The sequence below is a fragment of the Dermacentor variabilis genome, chromosome 7, assembly GCF_050947875.1.
Source record: "Dermacentor variabilis isolate Ectoservices chromosome 7, ASM5094787v1, whole genome shotgun sequence".
NCBI lineage: Eukaryota > Metazoa > Arthropoda > Arachnida > Ixodida > Ixodidae > Dermacentor > Dermacentor variabilis.
Window position 1 is genome coordinate 33,779,286 of NC_134574.1, and position 20,034 is coordinate 33,799,319.

At 43.8% G+C, this 20,034-nt stretch overlaps 1 protein-coding gene across 4 annotated transcripts in view; it reads left to right on the top strand.

The window, feature by feature from the left end:
- The first annotated feature begins 364 nt into the window (after positions 1-364).
- LOC142587393 (amine sulfotransferase-like) overlaps positions 365-20,034 on the top strand; it is an 88,729-nt gene continuing 69,059 nt past the window's right edge. For 2 of the 4 annotated variants that reach the window (XM_075698363.1, XM_075698365.1), the window contains exon 1: positions 365-523. The gene's annotated coding sequence lies outside the window, so the exon portion shown is untranslated. Of the gene's footprint in view, positions 524-16,718; positions 16,789-20,034 lie in introns of those variants that run through there. The other 2 variants (XM_075698361.1, XM_075698362.1) reach the window with 2 other exon arrangements.

The window sequence follows — 20,034 nt, forward strand, 5'->3', positions numbered from 1 at the left end:
TCGTACGACGCGAACCAGTCGTCTACGTCTTCGTTGTCGGCACCGCTAAAGATCTTTGGGTCCCGTTATCGTGGAACGCCGGTTCAGGTGACCGACTGTGGCATCGGCGCCATTTGGGATGAGCTGTCGGTCATGGCGGGTGGTAGCGTTGTTGATCGCAGCTCCAAGGTTTCAAGCGACGGGGTTTGAGTCCCAGCACCCCCACCAATTGAGAAAAGGTTTATTGGCGACTCCTAATGCAAAGGCACAGCGACCGGGAACGGTGAGACAGCCCGAAGCACTGCCCAAAAACGCCGCCGACGCCGACGACACCGGCTTTTCTGCGACACGAGCTCCTGAACGCTCTCGCGTTAACAGACGCCAGCAATCAACAGCGGGAGCCGAGCCGAGCCGGGTGTTGGCGATGCGGCTGTGCCGCGAGACGCGTCTTCTTCACAGACTGTTCGCCCGGCCCAATACTACTGCCACCAGGCGACGCGGCTGGGTCCTTCTGCAGCCTGCTCCTCCAAGATCATCAAAAACGGTGAGTACACCCTTTCATATCCTCTTTTCAGCTATCGTAAGTTGTTCGCGAATGTTCCAGGACAAAAAGCATGCATAAATTATCTGCGTAGCACCTACATTCTCTTAATTACACCGGTTTTAGTTACTACCACGTGGGAGCCACACGGTTTAGTATCACAACTATAAGAACACTAATTTAAATCCCTTCCCATCTGAAGAAATTTACACCAATCAGAAATAACAACTATCGGAACATAACCTTTATACCCCGGGCTACTTAACTCCAACATAATTTTAAAGCTATGACGCTTACTTAGCTGTATTTTTGCACATTAGCAAACCCCTTCAAACAGGCGACTTCACGCACCTCGAGCACATGGTCACATAATCCGAACCCATCCAGCTTAATCACTCGTAAGAAATAAATAATCTCCTGATCAGCATAGCCGCTGAGACCCCGGCCAACGCAACCGCTAATAAGTTCGCCACTATTTTCAGTGAAAGATCGATAATTTGCATTTTGAAAACCGTTCACAAAGTGCTCAATCAGCAGCCATCCGGGCAGCCATTTTTTTAACATAGAACCCCTTCATATGCGCTCTAGGCTCCATCAACCTACACAAAGCGAGTCAACACCAGCTGTCGTCCAGTAGAGTACAGAGAACTTTTGTGTTATAGTAGCGAAGCCACCCACACAGGGGAAATTCAGAAAATGTTTTCCAATGAATGGAAAAACAAGCTCGAAAACGACAAAATGGGGAAATCAGACAAATAAAAGAGCATACAAATGACTAAACTCCATATGAGAAACAATGGAGAACCTCGAATGGCCAACAATAACAGGGAAGGCCCCTGCAAAGGGAGACTGAAGCCAACCCCTAAACAACCCCTGAGCAAAGCAGACTTTTTCAATAGCACAAGCACTAAAAAAAAATCACCTGAGTCATCACTCCCCAACACCAACTACCATCAAGATACGTGGCGCGACCATGATGATTGGGACTCCACAAGAGAAGACCCTACTTAAAGTGAATGCGAACAAGTAGTGTTTGCCGGAAAGCATCACTACAAAAAATGCAAGAATCCAGCTCTAAGCAGCCCACTGCATTCAGACTCTGAAAAAGCAAGCTCTGACGGCAGAGTGACTAACAAACAACGAGAACACACTGTTGTTAGCGACGCACCGCAACGACAGACCGACAACTGCGGTATAATCCATCTAAACGGCGATAACGCCGATGCATCACCACCGAGAACCAGACAAGTCGTAATAGACATTCATGCCCACGAAGTAAACTTCTATAAGGCGCTTATTCAAGCCCAACAAGAAAGAGCACGACCCGACACATGTTCCGAACTGATGAAAGCCTTCCTAGAAGTTAAAACTCTGTTGTCTGACTTTGCATTACAAAAAGAAGCCCTCAAAGCAGAAGTTGAGCTGCTTAGGTTCAAGAACCAGTCCCCGCGGGATTCTCGATCGTACGCGCAAGTGTTCAAACAACCTCATTCTGCTGGAACGACCCAAACCGCTAATACCGAATGCGAATCATCTATCTTGCTGACAAGTTCAGACTACGCACTCACCTCAAGGTATATCATCGAAGCCGTTGCAAAGACCATTAACCCAGCCTCCATTAACCTTATCAATGATCAAATCAAACTACAAGGGTCTCGGGTTCGCATCACATCGACCAACAAAACAGCAATTGAGGCTCTTCAAGGAGAGATAAAGCGGCTTCCCGAAGCCTCCAAAGTAGAAATCCATGTTAGTATATTTACTTCAAGTATCTTCTTCCAGTACTTGCTAAGCATGCATGACTCGAATAGGCATTGCCAACTGGAAAGTTGTCCAGAGCAACCTAGTCTATAAGAGTGTGAATATTTTGGCAAGAGAAGTGCACCCTCAACCATTTATTTTCACTCTACTCTCTTGTGATATGCTTCATCGTTAGCTTTCTTCCTTTAACTCAGTACATGTCTAAGTCCTTAGCATTGCACAAAAGGAAAAACTTTGATACTCTGTACCTTGTGTGGCACAATTAAGTTATGATGTCATCGCGTAAGTGTGTTACATGATGCTTTGTATTATATAGTGTAAATTTCAAGTGTGTAGAAATACTCTCAAGCTTGGAATACGAACTCAATACAACACACTAGCTATTTATGTTCGAAAATGAACTATTTGGTATATTCAAATACTTCACAACCTCTGAATGTTACGTTCTGGTTACTGTTGTCTGTCTGCTAAACAAAACATCAGAAATAATTAGAAGTTAGAACACAAGTGTTATCAAGCAATACAGAAACAAAATGAGCAATGCAAGTTTTTTTCACAATTTCGCAAAAAACTCCTACACCGCAACTGGTAATTTTTGCTTCTAATGTTGTTAAATGTCAGTTAATCTTTATGACAGCCTAGTTATATAGCAGTTTTATCTTTTAATGCTGTAACCCGGGATATTTTCATTGCGAAGGGTCGTTTTTTATGTGTCTGCAGTGTAGAAATCTTTCAGCAGCCTTTTCTCCCAATAGGATCTTTTTTCTTCAACCATTTATTGATATTTGCAGCTAGTCATGCAGCAACGACTCTATTGTGAAGAGCTTGTTTGCGCGTAGGCTTTAACTTGTTGAGAGGCATGCACACTAGCTATTCACACTATTTTCTCTCACTTTTGGCTCTGTATTTAGGTGACATCAGCATTATTGCTAAAATATTTTATACAATATTCAACTACTGTTTGCGAGACTATTTCACCTTAATCATTTTTATACTCTGTTTTCTGCAACATACTATGTTCTTGTTATTACTTTATGTGTGAACTAACGTTCTGTTTCTTTGAGACTTGGCTTATATTCATATTACCTACATCAAAGTGGGGCACAACTTGTACTATGACGTCAAGCCCTGATTTCTGTCTGGTTACAAGGTCTCTGTCAAGATGCAGTAAACTGGGCTAACCATTCCACGATTGTATAGGAAAAAATAAAAGGAATTCTGTTACAAGATGGCTCTGTTGGTTAAAAGGCAGCGAATATTGACGCATGGCAAGAAGATACAAGCTTGCCCTAGAAAGAAGTGTTCAATCTTTGCATCATACCAGTAATAAGATGCCAGTAGGCTTCAGCATTTTTAATTTAAACTGAAAAAAATACACCAACTCTTTTTTAGAATTCAGTTTTAATGAAAAAAGGTCAAAGAGCAAATATACTCCCTGGCTATAACAGTTATAAGTGCGCAGCGGGGATCTTAAACATGTTCTTGATGCAGGAGACCTGCCAACGTCAACGTCATGTGCCAGCCTGCCTCAAAAGCAATCTTTACTCCTTTCGTTGCATTTGTTTTGCCTGTTGCTTTAACGAAATAGATAGGGGGATACATGAAGGAGTCGTGAGGGCCCTGGCCCAAGTTTTTGTAGTCATTGCAGTGTGGTGGACAAACTAATGAAAATGCGGGTCATTCTACGTAGCCATTTTTTCTATATTTGTTGGAGCTCTGTTGCTGCATAATTTCACTAATAAAGTATTTTTTCAATATCAAACACAGTCACTGATCCGTAGATGGTCCCAACTTCACATGGTTTGTTCAATGTGAATTTGAATTTATTACTCTTAAACAAAACATACAGGGAGGAGCCAGAAAATGCTACTAAGCTCCAAGCTTGGCAGGGTGACTTTCCCTTTACATGGCAGCTAGAGCGTACTCTTTTTACACACAACTGCGGAGAATGAAATCACAAGGTAAATAATGTGTTTTACTTAAAGCATTGTTTTACTTAAAAGGAAAACCAGGGATAAATCTGTGTTCGTTGCTTGTAAGACTAGAATGAAGGATTTTTCTCGCTAATATCGCGAACATTAGTACACGCAATGTCCTCTTTCTGAACACAAACATACTTAAACAAGTGAAATCACTCACGTCTAAATGTAATCGAAAAGAGCTGTTTGTAAGTGGTGGGATGAACTCCTTACACAAATTCTTGTTGGCAAGCACTATTTGTATACTAAAGGAGCCACGTAAGGACGAACAAGTAGACACGTTTGGCAAAATGAAAGTACTTTTTTATGACAGCAATCTGATACAGAAGTATCCCAAACAGCAACAACAAGGGACACATCAGCATAGGCAATACTACCTAAACGGTTCTTCATCTTAATTTCCTCGCAGAATAACAGCGCGATGCGCATATATTCCTGCAATATATTTTGCATTGGCATTGCAACATCTACGACCTCAATAAACTTAGGCATATATGTAGCAATGAAAATATTAAATTTGTTGTTTTACGTGTCAAAACCATGATATAATTATGAGGCATGCTGTAGTGGGTGGGGGATTATGGATTAACTTTACCACCTCAGGTACTTTAACGTGCACTTAAATCAAATTACACGAGTGCTCCTGCTCTTGCAGCTCCCCTATTAAAACGTGGCGGCTGGGGCTGGGAACCGAACCCACTTCTCCATCTCAGCAGCGCGACGCTCTACCTGCTAAACTACCACTGCGTGTTGCATGTAAAAATTATGCGGCTGCTTGTATAATTGAATCGTTTTTTCCTCGGCAGTAGCATGTTTATCATCAGGGATATGTCAACTAAACAAACTTGGAAGTATGCTGCTCGACACGGACTTACTTGAATGGATGACAGGAGAGCGCTTCATTTGAACAATCAACGGATCTGCTCATTTCTATGTTCAAAGGCGGCACTATTAGTGCTCAGATCAGTGCACTACTGCCACGACCGAGCGTTACCACAAAGTCTCCGTAGTGCTTACAGTGCTGTTTGCGGTGTATAAAAGCTACAGTAGCATGCACAGCAGAATGGCAGCAAAATAAACATACGTCCTTGTACTTTAGGTGTCACCTTTTGCCAGAAAAGCATACATTTTAAACTACATCAAAACCAGCAGGATCTTGACTTGTGGCTCACAGTTATGAAACGGCAGATTCAGTTAAGATTTCAAGGGGAGAGCGATGTAAATGAGATAAAGAGTGGGAGGGTAACCAGAGTTAAAGCCTTCGCTTTGCTACCGTGCACCAGTGGAAGGGAAAGGGGAACTAAAGATGGAAAGAAGAGCGGGGACAAAAAGAAATGCATGAAGAAAGGGCGAGCGGGATCATAGTCTTTCTAATACGCTAGTAGGCCACTGCCACATATATAGGTGAACAAAGTTTTGACCGACTTTTGATGCGACGACAGTTCATGTCGGCATTCCAAGACTGTCTGTTCTGAAAGTGGCATGTCGTCCATGCGCGTCATTACGGCCGCTAGCGACAGCCGGTGCGCACTGTATCCAGGGCAGTGTCAAAGTACGAGTTCTATGGTCTCTTCGCCGCCACAGTCACTGAAAGCTGCGCTCTCGCCCATAACGACTCGTAAGGCAAAATATCTTATGAAAGCGACACCAAGACACAATCGGCAAAGTACGGTTGACTCGAGTCGAAGGAGTCCATGCAGATAGGGGGTGCCTCATAATCACATCGTGGTTTTCGCGGGTAAAACCCCATAGTTTAATTTTTTCCAGAGGGGGGTCGAAGTCGAAGGCACGGGTCTAGTCGGTGCAGACGTGTGTGCTTCAAGCTTGGTGTGTTTCATAAAGATCTTATGGCTTTATTTGATAGCATAATAATTTTTTATTGCTGCGTCTGTTCATAAGAATTGTAAAGGTTTGCAGAACCTTATATCAGAAAGTATTGGTGTCCACAGATTTAAATTACCTCCTATTACAGTGAAGATTTGCTCAAGCGCCCCTGTCATTTCCCAAGGCAATACGTTCTTGAGTTCTATGAATACCTTCATTTTCTGGATCGCTGTTTCAACGTGAACACGTGCGCTAGCAATTTTCAGTGTTTTGCATGCACCTGCAGCTGAGAATTGGTGCAGAGAACGCAAGAAAGGGTTGTATAACATCCAGCCCTAGCTTTGTGCACATTTCATCTACGTTAGGTACCTTATCAACTATTACGTTATCCTGAAAGCTTGTCAGCTTCAAAAGCGCCTGTGATTTCTATAGCAAGCCTTGTCGGATGCCCTAACACCGAAAGCACTCGTTACAAACATTATGAGACCTGCAGGCGATACACCCACATGGACTTTAGCACTATGTGTTCCATTTAGTGAGCGTGTGTAAGTATTCTGCTTGAAGCACAGCGACTCTTTTCTATCTCAACCTTTGTGCAGTCGAGAATTACAAGCACCTGTGAGAAATATGAAAAGCAAATGACATGTCTTTTTTTAATTTCTGGTGTTGGTGGACCAAGAAATGGCATTTTCCAAGACTGCAGCAAGGCTGCGCAATGTGCAGTGAAAGAGCCTGCGCGCTGTTGTTTTGCTGATATCATAAAAGGCACCCGAGAAATCAAATGAAAGACAAGTGTTTATGCGCACATGGACAAGTGCAACACGCTCAAGCACGGACACCTCAGAGGCATTATTGTCAATTAAAGCCAACTCATTGCAAATGTAATGAAAAGTTTTCACATACTGAAAACCTTTGAAAGCTCGAACAGCGTTGTCTGTAGACACCAACTCTACAAGGTTCAGATTCCTGTTTACAGTGGACAAGCAATCTACCTGCACAGATTTTTCGGTGACACTCTTGTCATGGCTAGATGCTGCAAGTTAGAGAAAGGCCTCCACTGCATCTTTTTCTTTATGTACCGTGTCAGCCCCCAGCTCTGGATTCTCTGGTAGCTTCATGCCTCGACTGCTCCACCTGTACTAGTGAAGATTAACAAACTATGCATTCAATGTGTGACAGCATACCATGCAAATGTCTTGTCTTGTTCTGCTGCACCATCCAGATACCGTTCCTTGTCTCCAAGCTCAGTCGACGATAGCTTCTGAAGAGCAGCCAAGCTTAACACACACTAATAAATGTGAAAGGTGTGTGTGTGTGAATTACTGCAAACTAGTGCTGTTGATAATGAATAAGATTTAAATGCATAAATTTACTGCAACGTTGTGACCACCTTGACTCGCCAAGACATTTCTGTTCTGTCACTGTTTTCTGTCAGCAGACTGCCATTGATGCATGATGGCAAATGACAAAGCAGAGTACAGTAACAACAATACTAGGAATTTCTCTGGAATATAGGGCAGAATAGGAGACAATGTTCATTTCTTCAATATTATTTTTATGCAGTGGTTGTTGCTAGGAATGCTGTGTATCAAGGTGCATAACTGCACCTTGAAACTGCCCTGATTTCCATTGAATCTTTTGCACTAATAACCACCATACAAGTCACTACAGCAGCAATTTCTTTCTTAACAGAAATGACTTCAACAGAACAATATCGTCACGTTGAATTTAAACCCGAGTGGAATGTAAACAAAGCAGTTCGTCACTGTACACAAATATAGCGCCAAATAATAGCTGTGCTGCATGTCAATGTTGCGCTGGTGTATCTTACCTCTATGTGATGTTCATACGGAATGTTGTTGTGCCCAGACACTTTTTGGGTCTCGAAAGTCACTCCTGCTCACAAACTAATCACAACGTTTGTTACCATTGAAGAAGTGCCTGTTGATGTTAATAGTGCAACTGTCGATATCTGTTTTAGGCTACAAAAAGTTACGGATTGTTCATAGTAAATTCACGTTTAGAATAACGGACACCGATGGGCTAAATCTCCGATGATAATGTTGCTAGTATAAGTACACGTCTTCAAATTATACAAACCCTGAGAATGCCTTGCAGATGCACGTTTGTTACGTTCTTGGGCTGCTTGCATCCTAGACAAGTTCTTTATGTCATGAGGCCGTACAGGTAAACGTTGCGATTGTCAACTGCAGTCGTCGTCTAGCAGGCTTCCACACCTGCGGGGCTGCATGCCAAAGAAAGAATTAGTTTCGCTGAGGGATATTTTTTGCAAGTTCTCTAAATGGTATTAATTAGCTACCGATATTCTGCAATGCACATTATTTGGTGTTTATATCATCCTAGCCATAACATTTTTCTAAAGCATATTGATTATTGCCTTAAATACTCATATATTGTCGTTGCGCTGAGGCAAGTGCGCAGCTAGAGCTTGGCCGCGCGTTGGCGCGTGGCGTGCAGCCCAGGACGTAATCACATGTGGTTCTGGTGGGACGAGACATAACTGTGGCGACACTGCGAGCTGCTCCCGTTGAAACACGGTCAAATACTCACTACACCCGCCCATGTAAATATACTGTAGCATTTCTCTAGAGCTGCGTCATAGAGCTCCAAACTTGTAATTTTGTATTTTAAATGCCCGTAACTTCGCGTTGCGCTGGCCACAAATGCGCAGCACGAGCTTGGCCGTGCGGCAGTGTAGGGGATGCAGCGAGAACAAAAACATGCGCTACTGGCGAAACGAGACACCCCGGCAACCACACACTACGAGTTGATGCAAGCGAAATCTGCGCAATCACTTCCAACGCTCGCCCACGTGCATATACTCGGGATCAAAGCCACGCCGTTGTTCGTGCTGCTGCAATACACTGCCGCAAGCTCTATTTTTCTAAAACATCGATTTTCCGTAACAAAACAAATGAAAGAATGTACATCACCAGAAAACTTTCGTTTTCTTTCGTGACTCCAGAAGAAGTCACTTGCGACGAAATGCGCACTGTACACTTTCATCGGTGGCCTGACCGGCTTGCCAATTCTCAACTTGACTACCTATTCTTTCTTCTTTGCCCCATCTTAAGGGAACGAGTGGAGGCGCACTCCGCTTGCAGCTCTTTTGCTGCATTGAGGCACGTAGCACATGCGATTGCTCTTGAATTTGATCATAGAATTAAGCCCACGGTGATCAAGACCACTGACCACCACGAAGAAAGCATGCAAATGTGCTACTGCCGCACCGCCCGCAGTTACTACTATACTTTTTGAAAAAAAATAGCCGTTGGGCTCAGGCTGGTGCGATAGTCTACGGAACTTGCGAATACTCGGCGCTCGCACCCACCGACCCACAACGCTTCCCTGGTCGGATGCTGCGCGCGGACTTGTCAGCAGCTCCACTAGATAGCGCGTCCAGAAGGAAGCCCCTGGATCATCTAAAACTAGCGCCAACTACGTGCAGCGCCTCCAGGTTTGTTGCAAGGGACAAAAATCTATGACGATTGTGATACTGCATAATGCAAAACTTGAGCGTAGCTCTATGGGGGATTTTATTTCGCGATATGTTGAGCCATTGCATCGACCAGAGCCGCACTGGCAGAGCCGCAACGCGCGGTGCTATATATAGGCAGACCACACAGTTGCCGCTTCACGCCAGTTGCAGCGCGTGCAACCGTAATCTTTACTGCAAAACGCTTGCGGCGAACGCTATGCGCGAAAGCGAGCTTCCTGCTTCTTTCCCCCGCACGGCCGGTGGCGCCGCTCCCGCTGACAGGCGGAGGCGAGTGCCATCTTGTGGTCCTTCAAGGTGACTTCCTATGCTTTCCTTCACAAGCTTCTGCTGCACCCTCCTCGTACACTTTCCTTGTAGCGCTCTCCTCGCTCTCGCTGTATTTGAGCCACCGCTGCGCTCCGCGTTCGCTGGATCATCCTTCACTTTGCTCGTTCACTCGCTTACGCCGAGGGACGACACCGAGGCAAACCGACACTCAATGCGGGAACGGGCACCTAAGAGTTCCGCTGGCATTGCTAAACATAACATACTTAACGTGGCCTCATAGCTTTCAGTGCTTTTCTTGTCCTTCTGATTCTCTTCTGATTCCGTTCCATTCTTCTCACTCGGCACCTCCGAAACCTCTTGCCCGAGCGGCCACCAACGTCACTCCGTAACAACGCGGGCTGAAGTCGTCGTCCAATCGCGTAGCATGGCGCACGATCAAAGTCTTTAGCTAGTTTTAGAAGATCCAGGCGCTTAAAATAAAAGTGCAAGAAGGGAGTCCCGTCGGCCCTATGGCGCCTTTCGCAGCGTTTGCACGCACTGGTCTGCCATGCATGTGAATGGCAGCGCCACTAGAAAATGCGCTGCTTGCTTGCGCAGCTGGCGCCGCTAGATGGCAGTGAGTATTGTTATATGATAGTACACTCCTCGTGCATAACTCGTCTAGACTTTGAACATACGTTGTGTCGCTATGTCGATTCTATACGAATGTCAATATCATTGCAATTAATTGTGAGAAAGGTTCTGTCGAATTTTTTTATGTTACTCCTGTCTGATTCACTGTGGAAGCAAACTTTTGCATTTAGGCTGCTTATATATAGTAGTAAACTGGCAAACTGGACACTCTCATCAAGCGGACATGTTCACAGAAATCTTGGCACATGACCTACTGATACTACCGTAAAATTTACTGCGTTTTCATGAGAAACCAACCAAGGTGCATGGCGGCTGCTGCTGCTGCTCTAATTGTGGCCATGCTGTCCCTGCAAACTTCTTAGTCTCATCCGCCCACCTAACTTTCTGCCGTCCCCTGCTACGCTTCCCTTCTCTTGGAATCCAGTCCGTAACCCTTAAAGACCATCTGTTATCTTCCCTCCTCATTACATGCCCTGCCCATGCACCGTTTCTTTTTCTTGATTTCAACTGAGATGTAATTTAATCGCGTTCGTTCCCTCATGCAATCTGCTCTTTTTTTATCCCTTAACCTTACACCCATCATTCTTCTTTCCATAGCTGGTTGCGTCGTCCTCAATTTAAGTAGAACCCTTTTCGGAAGCCTCCAGGTTTGTGCCCCGTAGGTGAGCACTGGTAAGACACAGCTGTTATACACTTTTCTTTTCAGTCATAATGGCAGCCTGCTGTTCATGATCTGAGAATGTCTGCCAAACGCACCGCAGCCCATTCTTAGTCTTCTGATTATTTAAGTCTCACAATGCGGATCCGCGGTCACTACCTGCCCAAGGAGCATGGTATAGCCAAGCGCAACCATTTTGTAAAACACGCATATCATGCGGTAGTCGCTCTGTATATGTAGGAACTCGAACGCCTTAGCATGAACTTCAGCAAAATTGCCGCGTGACTGGTTGCTCGAGGCGCATGGCGTGAATTCGCGCACTTCTTTCACGCTCGGAAAAACACTTGTATTGAGCAACAGGAAGCTGTATATGCTGTTTTTCATGTTGTTCTACAATTTTCTCATTTACATCTTTCATTTATACATAATAGTTGTGAAAATGGTTAATTAAGCAATGTTAATTGTGTAATTTAGTGGAATTAAAGATAATTATCGGAGTATCTCGATGCGATGGCAGAAACGTTACCTTGGTGCTGTCTAGCTACGTGGCATTTGCTTGCATTTAAATCTTGCTGCACGATGGTTCGGACAGCCTGTCTATCACTTGGCAGGAAACCACAGGACGGCGCACTATTTAAGCTAATCTCGGCATGAATTTGCGCTAAATGTAAACCGCTCTTGCACTTTCATTTTTTTTACCAAACCATCATTTTGCTACAATCTCCAGAATAATCTTTAGATTTATTCTCAAGTAGATACGCCTTGCTTACTCATCGGCTAGAATTCGTAATTGCAATTGGTGCTGCAAAATATTTACTTAGAAAGCTATGTAAGGGCAACTTTAGTATTAAACGAGTACGTATTTCTATTTCTCTTTCAAGTAATATCAGTGCTTTTGAGCAACCCAGCTTTATAAGGAATGTTATTATGTTATGTGCAGCCGTCAATTTTTCCAAAATTTTTCATTCTAAAGGACGCTTTGTATAACGGTTTTTCGGAGAGATGGAGAAACGTGGGGGATCTGTATATTCGCACCTGCTTCACCTATAAACTTGCCTTTTGCGTCCCTTTCCCTAATGCGAAGCAGCAGGCCCATGCAAGCTGTACCACAATTTGGCCTCGCTGCCTTTTTAAACATAAATGCGCATTATTTACGCCGTTTACACTGTAGCTGCCATGTACAGCGCACACCTGCTTCGGGCTATAGGCGAGGCTCCGTGCTAGGCGGACTGTAACGCCTGCAAGAAATAAAAAGCTTCGTCAACTTAGTGCCACCACTCGGCTAGGCATATTGGTAGTTTGGTTTTCTTCGCCATGTGCTTGAGAGCACGCATTGTTGCGTAGCCCGGCAGGAAAAACCATAGTGGGTAATTTTTTTTTCGCACGCGCATAAAATGGCTACGCGAAATGCATTACCACGACCGAGGTAACTAAATTATAAATGCGACTGGTATTATTCGTCTTCGGGCAATTTGAATCTTTCTACCTATCTAGCCTTAAGTTTACTACGACGCACTGATTGGTACTGTCCTCCAGCTTGTGCTATTAGTTATGCGCTAGTGGTCGCTACATCTTCGTCATTCAACCGTCGTCATCGGACGCTCGTCGTGCCATCCTGGTCAAGCTATTGTCGTAGTACAGTCATTGTCATCTCACCATTGCCATGCCTTCGTCATCCTGCTGTCGTCTGTCGCAGTCGCTCTCATCGCTACCATCGTTATCATTTCAGAAATTTCACACCAATGTCTTCATGCTGTCGTAGTCATAACGCCTTCGTCGTTTCATCGATGTGATTCCTTCTTCCTAATTCCAGCGTAATCATGCTGTCGTCATTCGATTGTGAATGTCATCGTTGTATAGCCACCCTCGATATTGGACCACGGTCGTGATATCACTGTCATACCGTAATCGCGATGCCTTCTAATCAGTCAGTTGTCGTCAATCAGCCTCGTCTTCAGGTTCTGCTCATACGGTATTTCGTCCCGCCGGCGTCGCCAAATACTGCTGTTCTGACACTGTCATAGTGTCACTGTCGTGATGGTGTCCTGTCTATTTATTTATTTATTTATTTATTTTTACAGATAGTGTCAATTTATGACCATAGTAGGCAGGATTATGATTGTATGATGTATGATTTATACAATGTAGACTGAAGGATAAATATACAATATGCATAAAAATGTCACAATGTGCACGTTTTCTAAGCATGTTCAACGCGCATATCTATAACAATCTTTGTGCCCACAAGCTGTAAATGAAAAATATAAAGTACAATATACCGCCACCAAACCACTTTCACTGTTCCATCAACGCCATTTCTACTTCCTGATTCTATAGTTGCCACTACATCGTAGTCATGCGGAATGGTCATGGCCGACCCTGCCGAGTGTGGCTCACAGCATAGTGGATCTGTCCATGAGACAATTTCTGTCGCATGAAACGAAGCAATGAAAATTTCAAAATAACCTCCAGATGTTAAACAAAGATGTCTTCAGCAGTAAGGTCTGTCCCTAGACTGCTTGAATACTTATCGTAATGAAGTCGACTGAAATCATGAGCTAGTTTTATATATAATTATTTTGCAGTGAAACTCCTTTACCTCAGTGCAGATATTTGGGCTTGTTGGTGTAACATTACGAAGTGTTTATTGTAGCACAAGAACACGAGGAGGCAGAATAGTAAACAGACACGCACAAGTACTGTGTGTTTCTGTTTACTCCTCTGCGTCCTTATGTTTTTTGCGCTGCAAGAAAAACTTCAGAATTCTCTACCTCATGTCCACACATTGCAGATACTGCTTGCTGCAGCCTTGCCGAGTAAAAGATTGAGGTAATTGAGGATTGAGGCATAGGTAATTGCCACTGGTCCCATATCACTCGCATGTGCCCAACGAGCAGAACGAAATGCTAAAAGTGAAGAAAATGACAGTACAAGCTGGAATATTTGGCTACAGAAGTAGTGATGAAGAAATCGGTAACAGAAGCATTTGAATATCGAGTAACAAGTGAAGTGGTCAAATCCAGGTCGGAGCGTTAGCCTGAGCGGCGATGGTTGAGCTACAGAGTCGTGATGAAGTCGGTTTAGGATAATTTAGGTAGGCTTCAGAGAAGTGCGTAAATTTAATTATACGGGCGTCGTTTCAAGCGAAGAGCTTCGTAATTGCTGCTGCGTTTGCATCCTGATATCGTTTGGATTGACATTTGAGGAAAACATAAATACTGCACTTAACGCCGATCACCACCTAAAGGTGAGGTCTGTCGAAACATGTTTTCCAGCGCACTCTTGCAACCTATATGAGATCATGTATCTTCGCACGTGCTTTTGCATGGGTTCTAATTATCGGCTGACGAGTGTGTGACGAGATTACAGTTTCGCAGCTGAGGACTTAATGCGCCTCTTATACAAAATTGCAGGCCGAGTAATTATAGGCTAATGGTATTTTGAGAGTGCATGCAAAGTTATGATCAACTCAGTTACCAACCACAGATGGCCTTTTGCACTGAGCCAAATAGACGTCTCTGGGTGGAGCCCATATCTGCACTCATTTTGGCAGTATTTTTTAAGCTCCCGTGTAGCAGAAATATACGTGCGAAATAAAAAATAACAATAATTTTGTACACAGACGGCCCAATTATATGACTGGTGTCAAGACGCAGATGCCACCTCACTTTCTACTATTGACAGTAGATTTCATTTTGAAAGTTATTTACAATTCATAGACGGCCGTCATTTTAGGATGTCACACAAACAACGCCAGCACAATAACGTCAACATGAAACACCGAACGTCTCAATAGAACCATTTATAATGGTTTTATGCAATTTACTGCAGTTCTGTAATTTCTTTGTAACAGATTGAAAACATTCTAGCGTTAGCAGCCCAAGATGGCGGCGCGTCAATGCTTCGGTAAAGTAAAATATCAAAAGTGCGTTCGAATATAGTTATTATACAGTGTTCTTGCTTGTTCAGCTACATTAAAGCTACCAGCGTGGAGTGCATTTTATCACACCACGAACTTGCTGTATTATTTGTTTTATTACCGCTGCAATTTTTCTGTAGGCAGGCATGCTGATACTTGTTTAAGAATGTACTATTTTTGTCTCCGTTATTCAAGAGCGATGGATGTGCAGCGTTTGCAACAACACTCTCAGTGGACCCCCATTTACTTGTATTGATGGAGATATACAGCCTTTGAGCTAGTGGCGGAGAATATATCAGCAGATATTCGGCAGCGTTCCGTCGCTTTGTTATCGCTATGCTGCCTGCGTTAGGTTGAAGGGTTCATTATTCTTTGACGAGGAACAGGTTACAATCCTTTCTCTGATTGTGAGGCAGAATTCATATAAATGCTTTTCAGTTTGAACGTACACGAGTTGTTTGGCGGTGTTTATCCGCCATAGAAAATGCGATCACTTTTTTTAATTAGGCCTCTATTTATGGAGCATCACATTCCTTGTGTCATAAACAGACGCACGAACTGCATCAAGCACACATACCAGTAAACCGCGAATACGAAAATGTGCCAGAGTTTAATTATGACTCTGCGCTCGCTATACGTGGACAAAATTGCGTAGGCATATTTTTGTTCCTTGTTATTCTCATGAGATTGCAGGTATCCTAAGGTCACATTCGGCCTCTTTCACATGCTGCGATTAGAGAAAAATAAAGAAATATATGTGCGATCGCACGCGTAGGAATGCGTTTTTTAGACAGCTGGTGCGGCGCCCAGAGTTGCTTGCTGCCATGCATTGTGACAGACGGCACAGAATTATTTTAATGTAGTGAGAAAAACGTGCACGTTACAATACTATTGACCTGTCATAATTAGGAGCAAATAATACGCTTGTGATTTAAAAAGTTTTGAAGTTTAAATTTGTATTGGAGTGGGCAACCAGTGTTGGGCAGTACAAAATATGCATGTGTCCTCAATGTTATCTTAGATACTGCTTGGATATCTTCTATCTGTATCATGATTGGTCCGGAAAGACGTGTATCAGTATGTCTATTTGCGATACATGAAATAATGTATGGTGTATCTTAAGATACGATGTACTGCTATCGTAGCATTTCCGCGCGAAACTATAAATGTTGGCTGAACTCCTCAAGCTGATACTGGTGCCACTAAGTACCTTGAATAAAACCAAAGGCAGCAACAGTTTATCTTTCCCCCAGAGCCCTCCAGAGAGGGCAGGCGATAAGGACTGCGCGTTCCTATTAGTCGATAAGGATCACGTGCTGGCGCTCGTGCCACGTCGACAAAAGCAAGCGCATGAACGTATGCGCGCAGCCGGCCTTTTATTTTCTCGATCCATTTTTTGTTTTGTTTTTGCTGGATTCGGTACTATGAACTTACGGTGCCATGATACTTGTAGCAACAATACTGTGCCGCATACGTCAATGCGTGCGGCGTCTTTGGCACAAATTCTGATGCCGCTATAGAATCGTTATCGAAGTTTCTCTTGCGTGGTGCTATAAAACAAAGTCTGGAGAATGCTAGATGTTAGGAAGGAGATTAGAGAAAGATTGTAATACCGAATACACCGTTTTTCTCATCAACGTCCACAAGAGCCGGTTGAAGCTATTTTCCACAGGCATTGAATTTTCTATTGTCTGATCTTATTAACAGGTAAGTTGACAATTCTTCATTCTTAAATTTCATACCTATTAGTGGTGCTGCCTGTATCGTGTTTCTACGTATTCACTGTGATTGTGTGATACGGAACCACCGTTCTATCTTACTGAAATATTTGTTTTGTTTTTTTAGCCCACCTTCAAATTTCTTACTGTTACAAGTCACCAGGTAGTCGTAGTTGTAAGTGGCAGTAATGTAAATAGCAGCAGTATGCTGCAACGCTTTATGTAAAGGGATCACATATGAAACGTTTCTGGTCTCCACATTTTTCCCATAGAAGCAAAATCATAAAAGGGTTGCACTTAATGAGCAGTCGCTAACGAAAGCTCTGCGCAAGTAGATAAGTAGAATATGAAAGGTGATTGCAGCTTTATGTTCTCTGTGTAAACGATGCGTTACAAAAGATGTCACTCCCCTCGTTGTTGATGCTATACACCGATCCGGTGACCCGGTATTGCATAAGTAGTAATACTGCTAGGGTAATATTCCTCTAGAGGGGCGTCGATGAAGAACACGCCTTTGATCTGGCGCGCGCATTCGACCACATGGTTCAGTGCTTGCTCTCCTTGTAAATATATTATAAATACGTCTCCCTGTTGTATTTGCGTTCACGTAACACCTCGGTGAAAGTGCTGGGCATCTGACTCAAGATGGAGCGCCGCAGTGGTCGCCAAGTCACCACTCTAGGCTAATCTTCCGCCGGTGAAACTACGTCAGCTGCGGCCGCCATGGTGCAGCCATCATCCTGGCTGCACCATGTGATCCTGGCACCTTTTCCAGCGCTGATGGCGACGACGTCGACGATTGGATTCGACTCTTTGAGTGCGTAAGCGCACATTACACGTGGTACTCGACCTTCCTGCTGGCGGACCTAATATTTTACCCAAACGGAACTGCGGAGGTCTACTTTGATAACACTGAAGATGAGCTCACAAGCTGGAGCTTTTGTAAGGCCAAACTACGCCAGTTGTTTGGCCAAGCTTCAGGCTGCGAGCGTGCCACCAAGAACTTGCCTCACATGTGAAGACTTCTACCAAGTCGTACCTGACGTACATTCAGGATGGGCTGGCCTTTTGCCGAAAAGTTTACGTCAAGATGCCAGAAGCCGATGAGGTCGCGCATGTTATGGAAAGGAATCGCGGACTTTGCGTTTAACCTGACCGTGTTTAAAGACTCTTTGATGGTCAACGAAATTGCTGCTGAATGTCGACGCTTCGATGATGCTAAAAGCCGATGCACCGCCCACGACTTCACCCGCCTTCCAAACACGGGAGCGACATCAACGTGGGAGGGTGTTCGTATCACGTTTCACGGATATAAGAACAGGCTGTTTGCCAGCTTTTGACATCGTTGCAGAAGTTTTAGTTGACGTTGCGGTAGGGTGCGTTGTCACTCTGCCACTATAGCAAGTCAATTATGGTATGTAATTCTATAGGTAATTACCGTTCAAAACAAGGAATAATACAGGTGCTGTAAGGGTACAAAATGCTCAACATATGTAACGTTTATTGGTTTCTGTGTTGGCAAAAAGAAATTCTTCCTCGAAGAAGAGATACAATATAACGTGTACGAAATATTGGAAAACAGGTTGACGATACTGTTTACTGAAGTGACGGGCTGAAATATGCAGTCGTTGACAATTCATTACGATAGCCGGCATGTTAAGCATATCAACTTTAATGAGCAGGTTAGGTTTGATAACATTGTCCTGCTCCCAGTCATCACGATTCGAATGCGTGGAGAACGCCTGACATGCCAATTTGCTTCCGATGAGGAGGTCTCGACACATTTCACCGTATTGCCGAAGTCCTTGGCTTATGACTTCTCGAACAAGCTTGTGCTGCTTGCACTATCTACTCCGAAACCATCACCAGGTGCCAACCCAAGTTGAACCAGAAACATCTTCCGCGAACACTACAACCGTGGCCCGGTCCTGTCGCCCGCTCTGACCACGTCGACGACCTTCTCGTTCACCTTCACCACGCCGTTCCTCGTTCCCGTCCTAGTACCGTCGTTCTCCTTCAAGAAACTGACGGCTGCAGGTCCTGGAGGTGACGCTGCTATTACTCCCTGCCTTCAAAGTCCTCTGTTGACTCTCGCTACCCATCAGAACCTTCCATAATAATATTCTTATTCAGTTACCCTGACAAACCGTTTGATATCTTTGCCAAACAAAGCAGCTCACCTTATTCTTCTAATAAAATAATTTACACTCTTGGGTGTTACGACCCAGAACCACAATTTGATTAATATAATCCGATTATGACTCCGGATTAATTTGGACAACCTGGAGTTTTTTGATGTGCAATTGATGCACAGTGCACGAGTGCTTTTGCGGCATCCTTCCATTAAAATATGCCCGCGGCGGCAGGGACCGCGACTTGGTGCTTAGCAATGCAACGCCATAACCTCTAAGCCTCCACAACGGGTACCGTTTTATTTTTTCCTTTTACATCCGGCAAGGCCCTATCTGACGTAAAGGAGGCTGTTTCTACAAGATTTTGCTAATACGTACTCTCTTTGTTCTTGCATAAGCGGTATTTACAATGCCCTCTATAAAAGTTTCTGCTGCTTACCGCACCCTCATTTCTCGCAGAAGAGACAACTCTTGAAAGATATTTTCTTTCTGCAGTGTACATAGTGTAGTGTGAGCATTCATGTTTTTTTACATTTATACATCTGTAGAACCAATTACGTGATGGAGTACTTACTATGCATTATCATGCTTATTTGTGCAGCACTGTTGAAAAATGCATATTGACGCAGCGAATATTTTCCACATTCCATGTCTCGGAAAGATGCTTCTGTTACAATTCGGCCCTTTGCTTTGAAATGTTGTATTGCCTCCTACAGTTTGCGCAAGCATGCCCCCCCAAGAGCCTTTGGAAGTTGAAGGGTTCAATGAAAGATGAGAAACTAAATAAATGTACAAGAGTTTTTTTTCCTGTGACCCTCATCGAAATGCCACAGTCACGGCTAGTAATTCAATGTTCCATCATGTGTTAGCAGCAGAATGACATAGCGACAATAGCAGGCGAATAAAGTGAAGAACAATTCGTTGTTTAAATACTTTTTTCTTGTCTGTGTGAAGGCAAGAATTGCAATCAATGAGTGTGTCATTTAAAAAGAAAAGCTATGTGCGGCCCTTTATTGGACCAACTGCATATTGTGTATACCTGAAATACAATTTTTTTTTCAAAATATCAGAGTGAATCCGTCTGCCAAGTGGCATGGTACTTT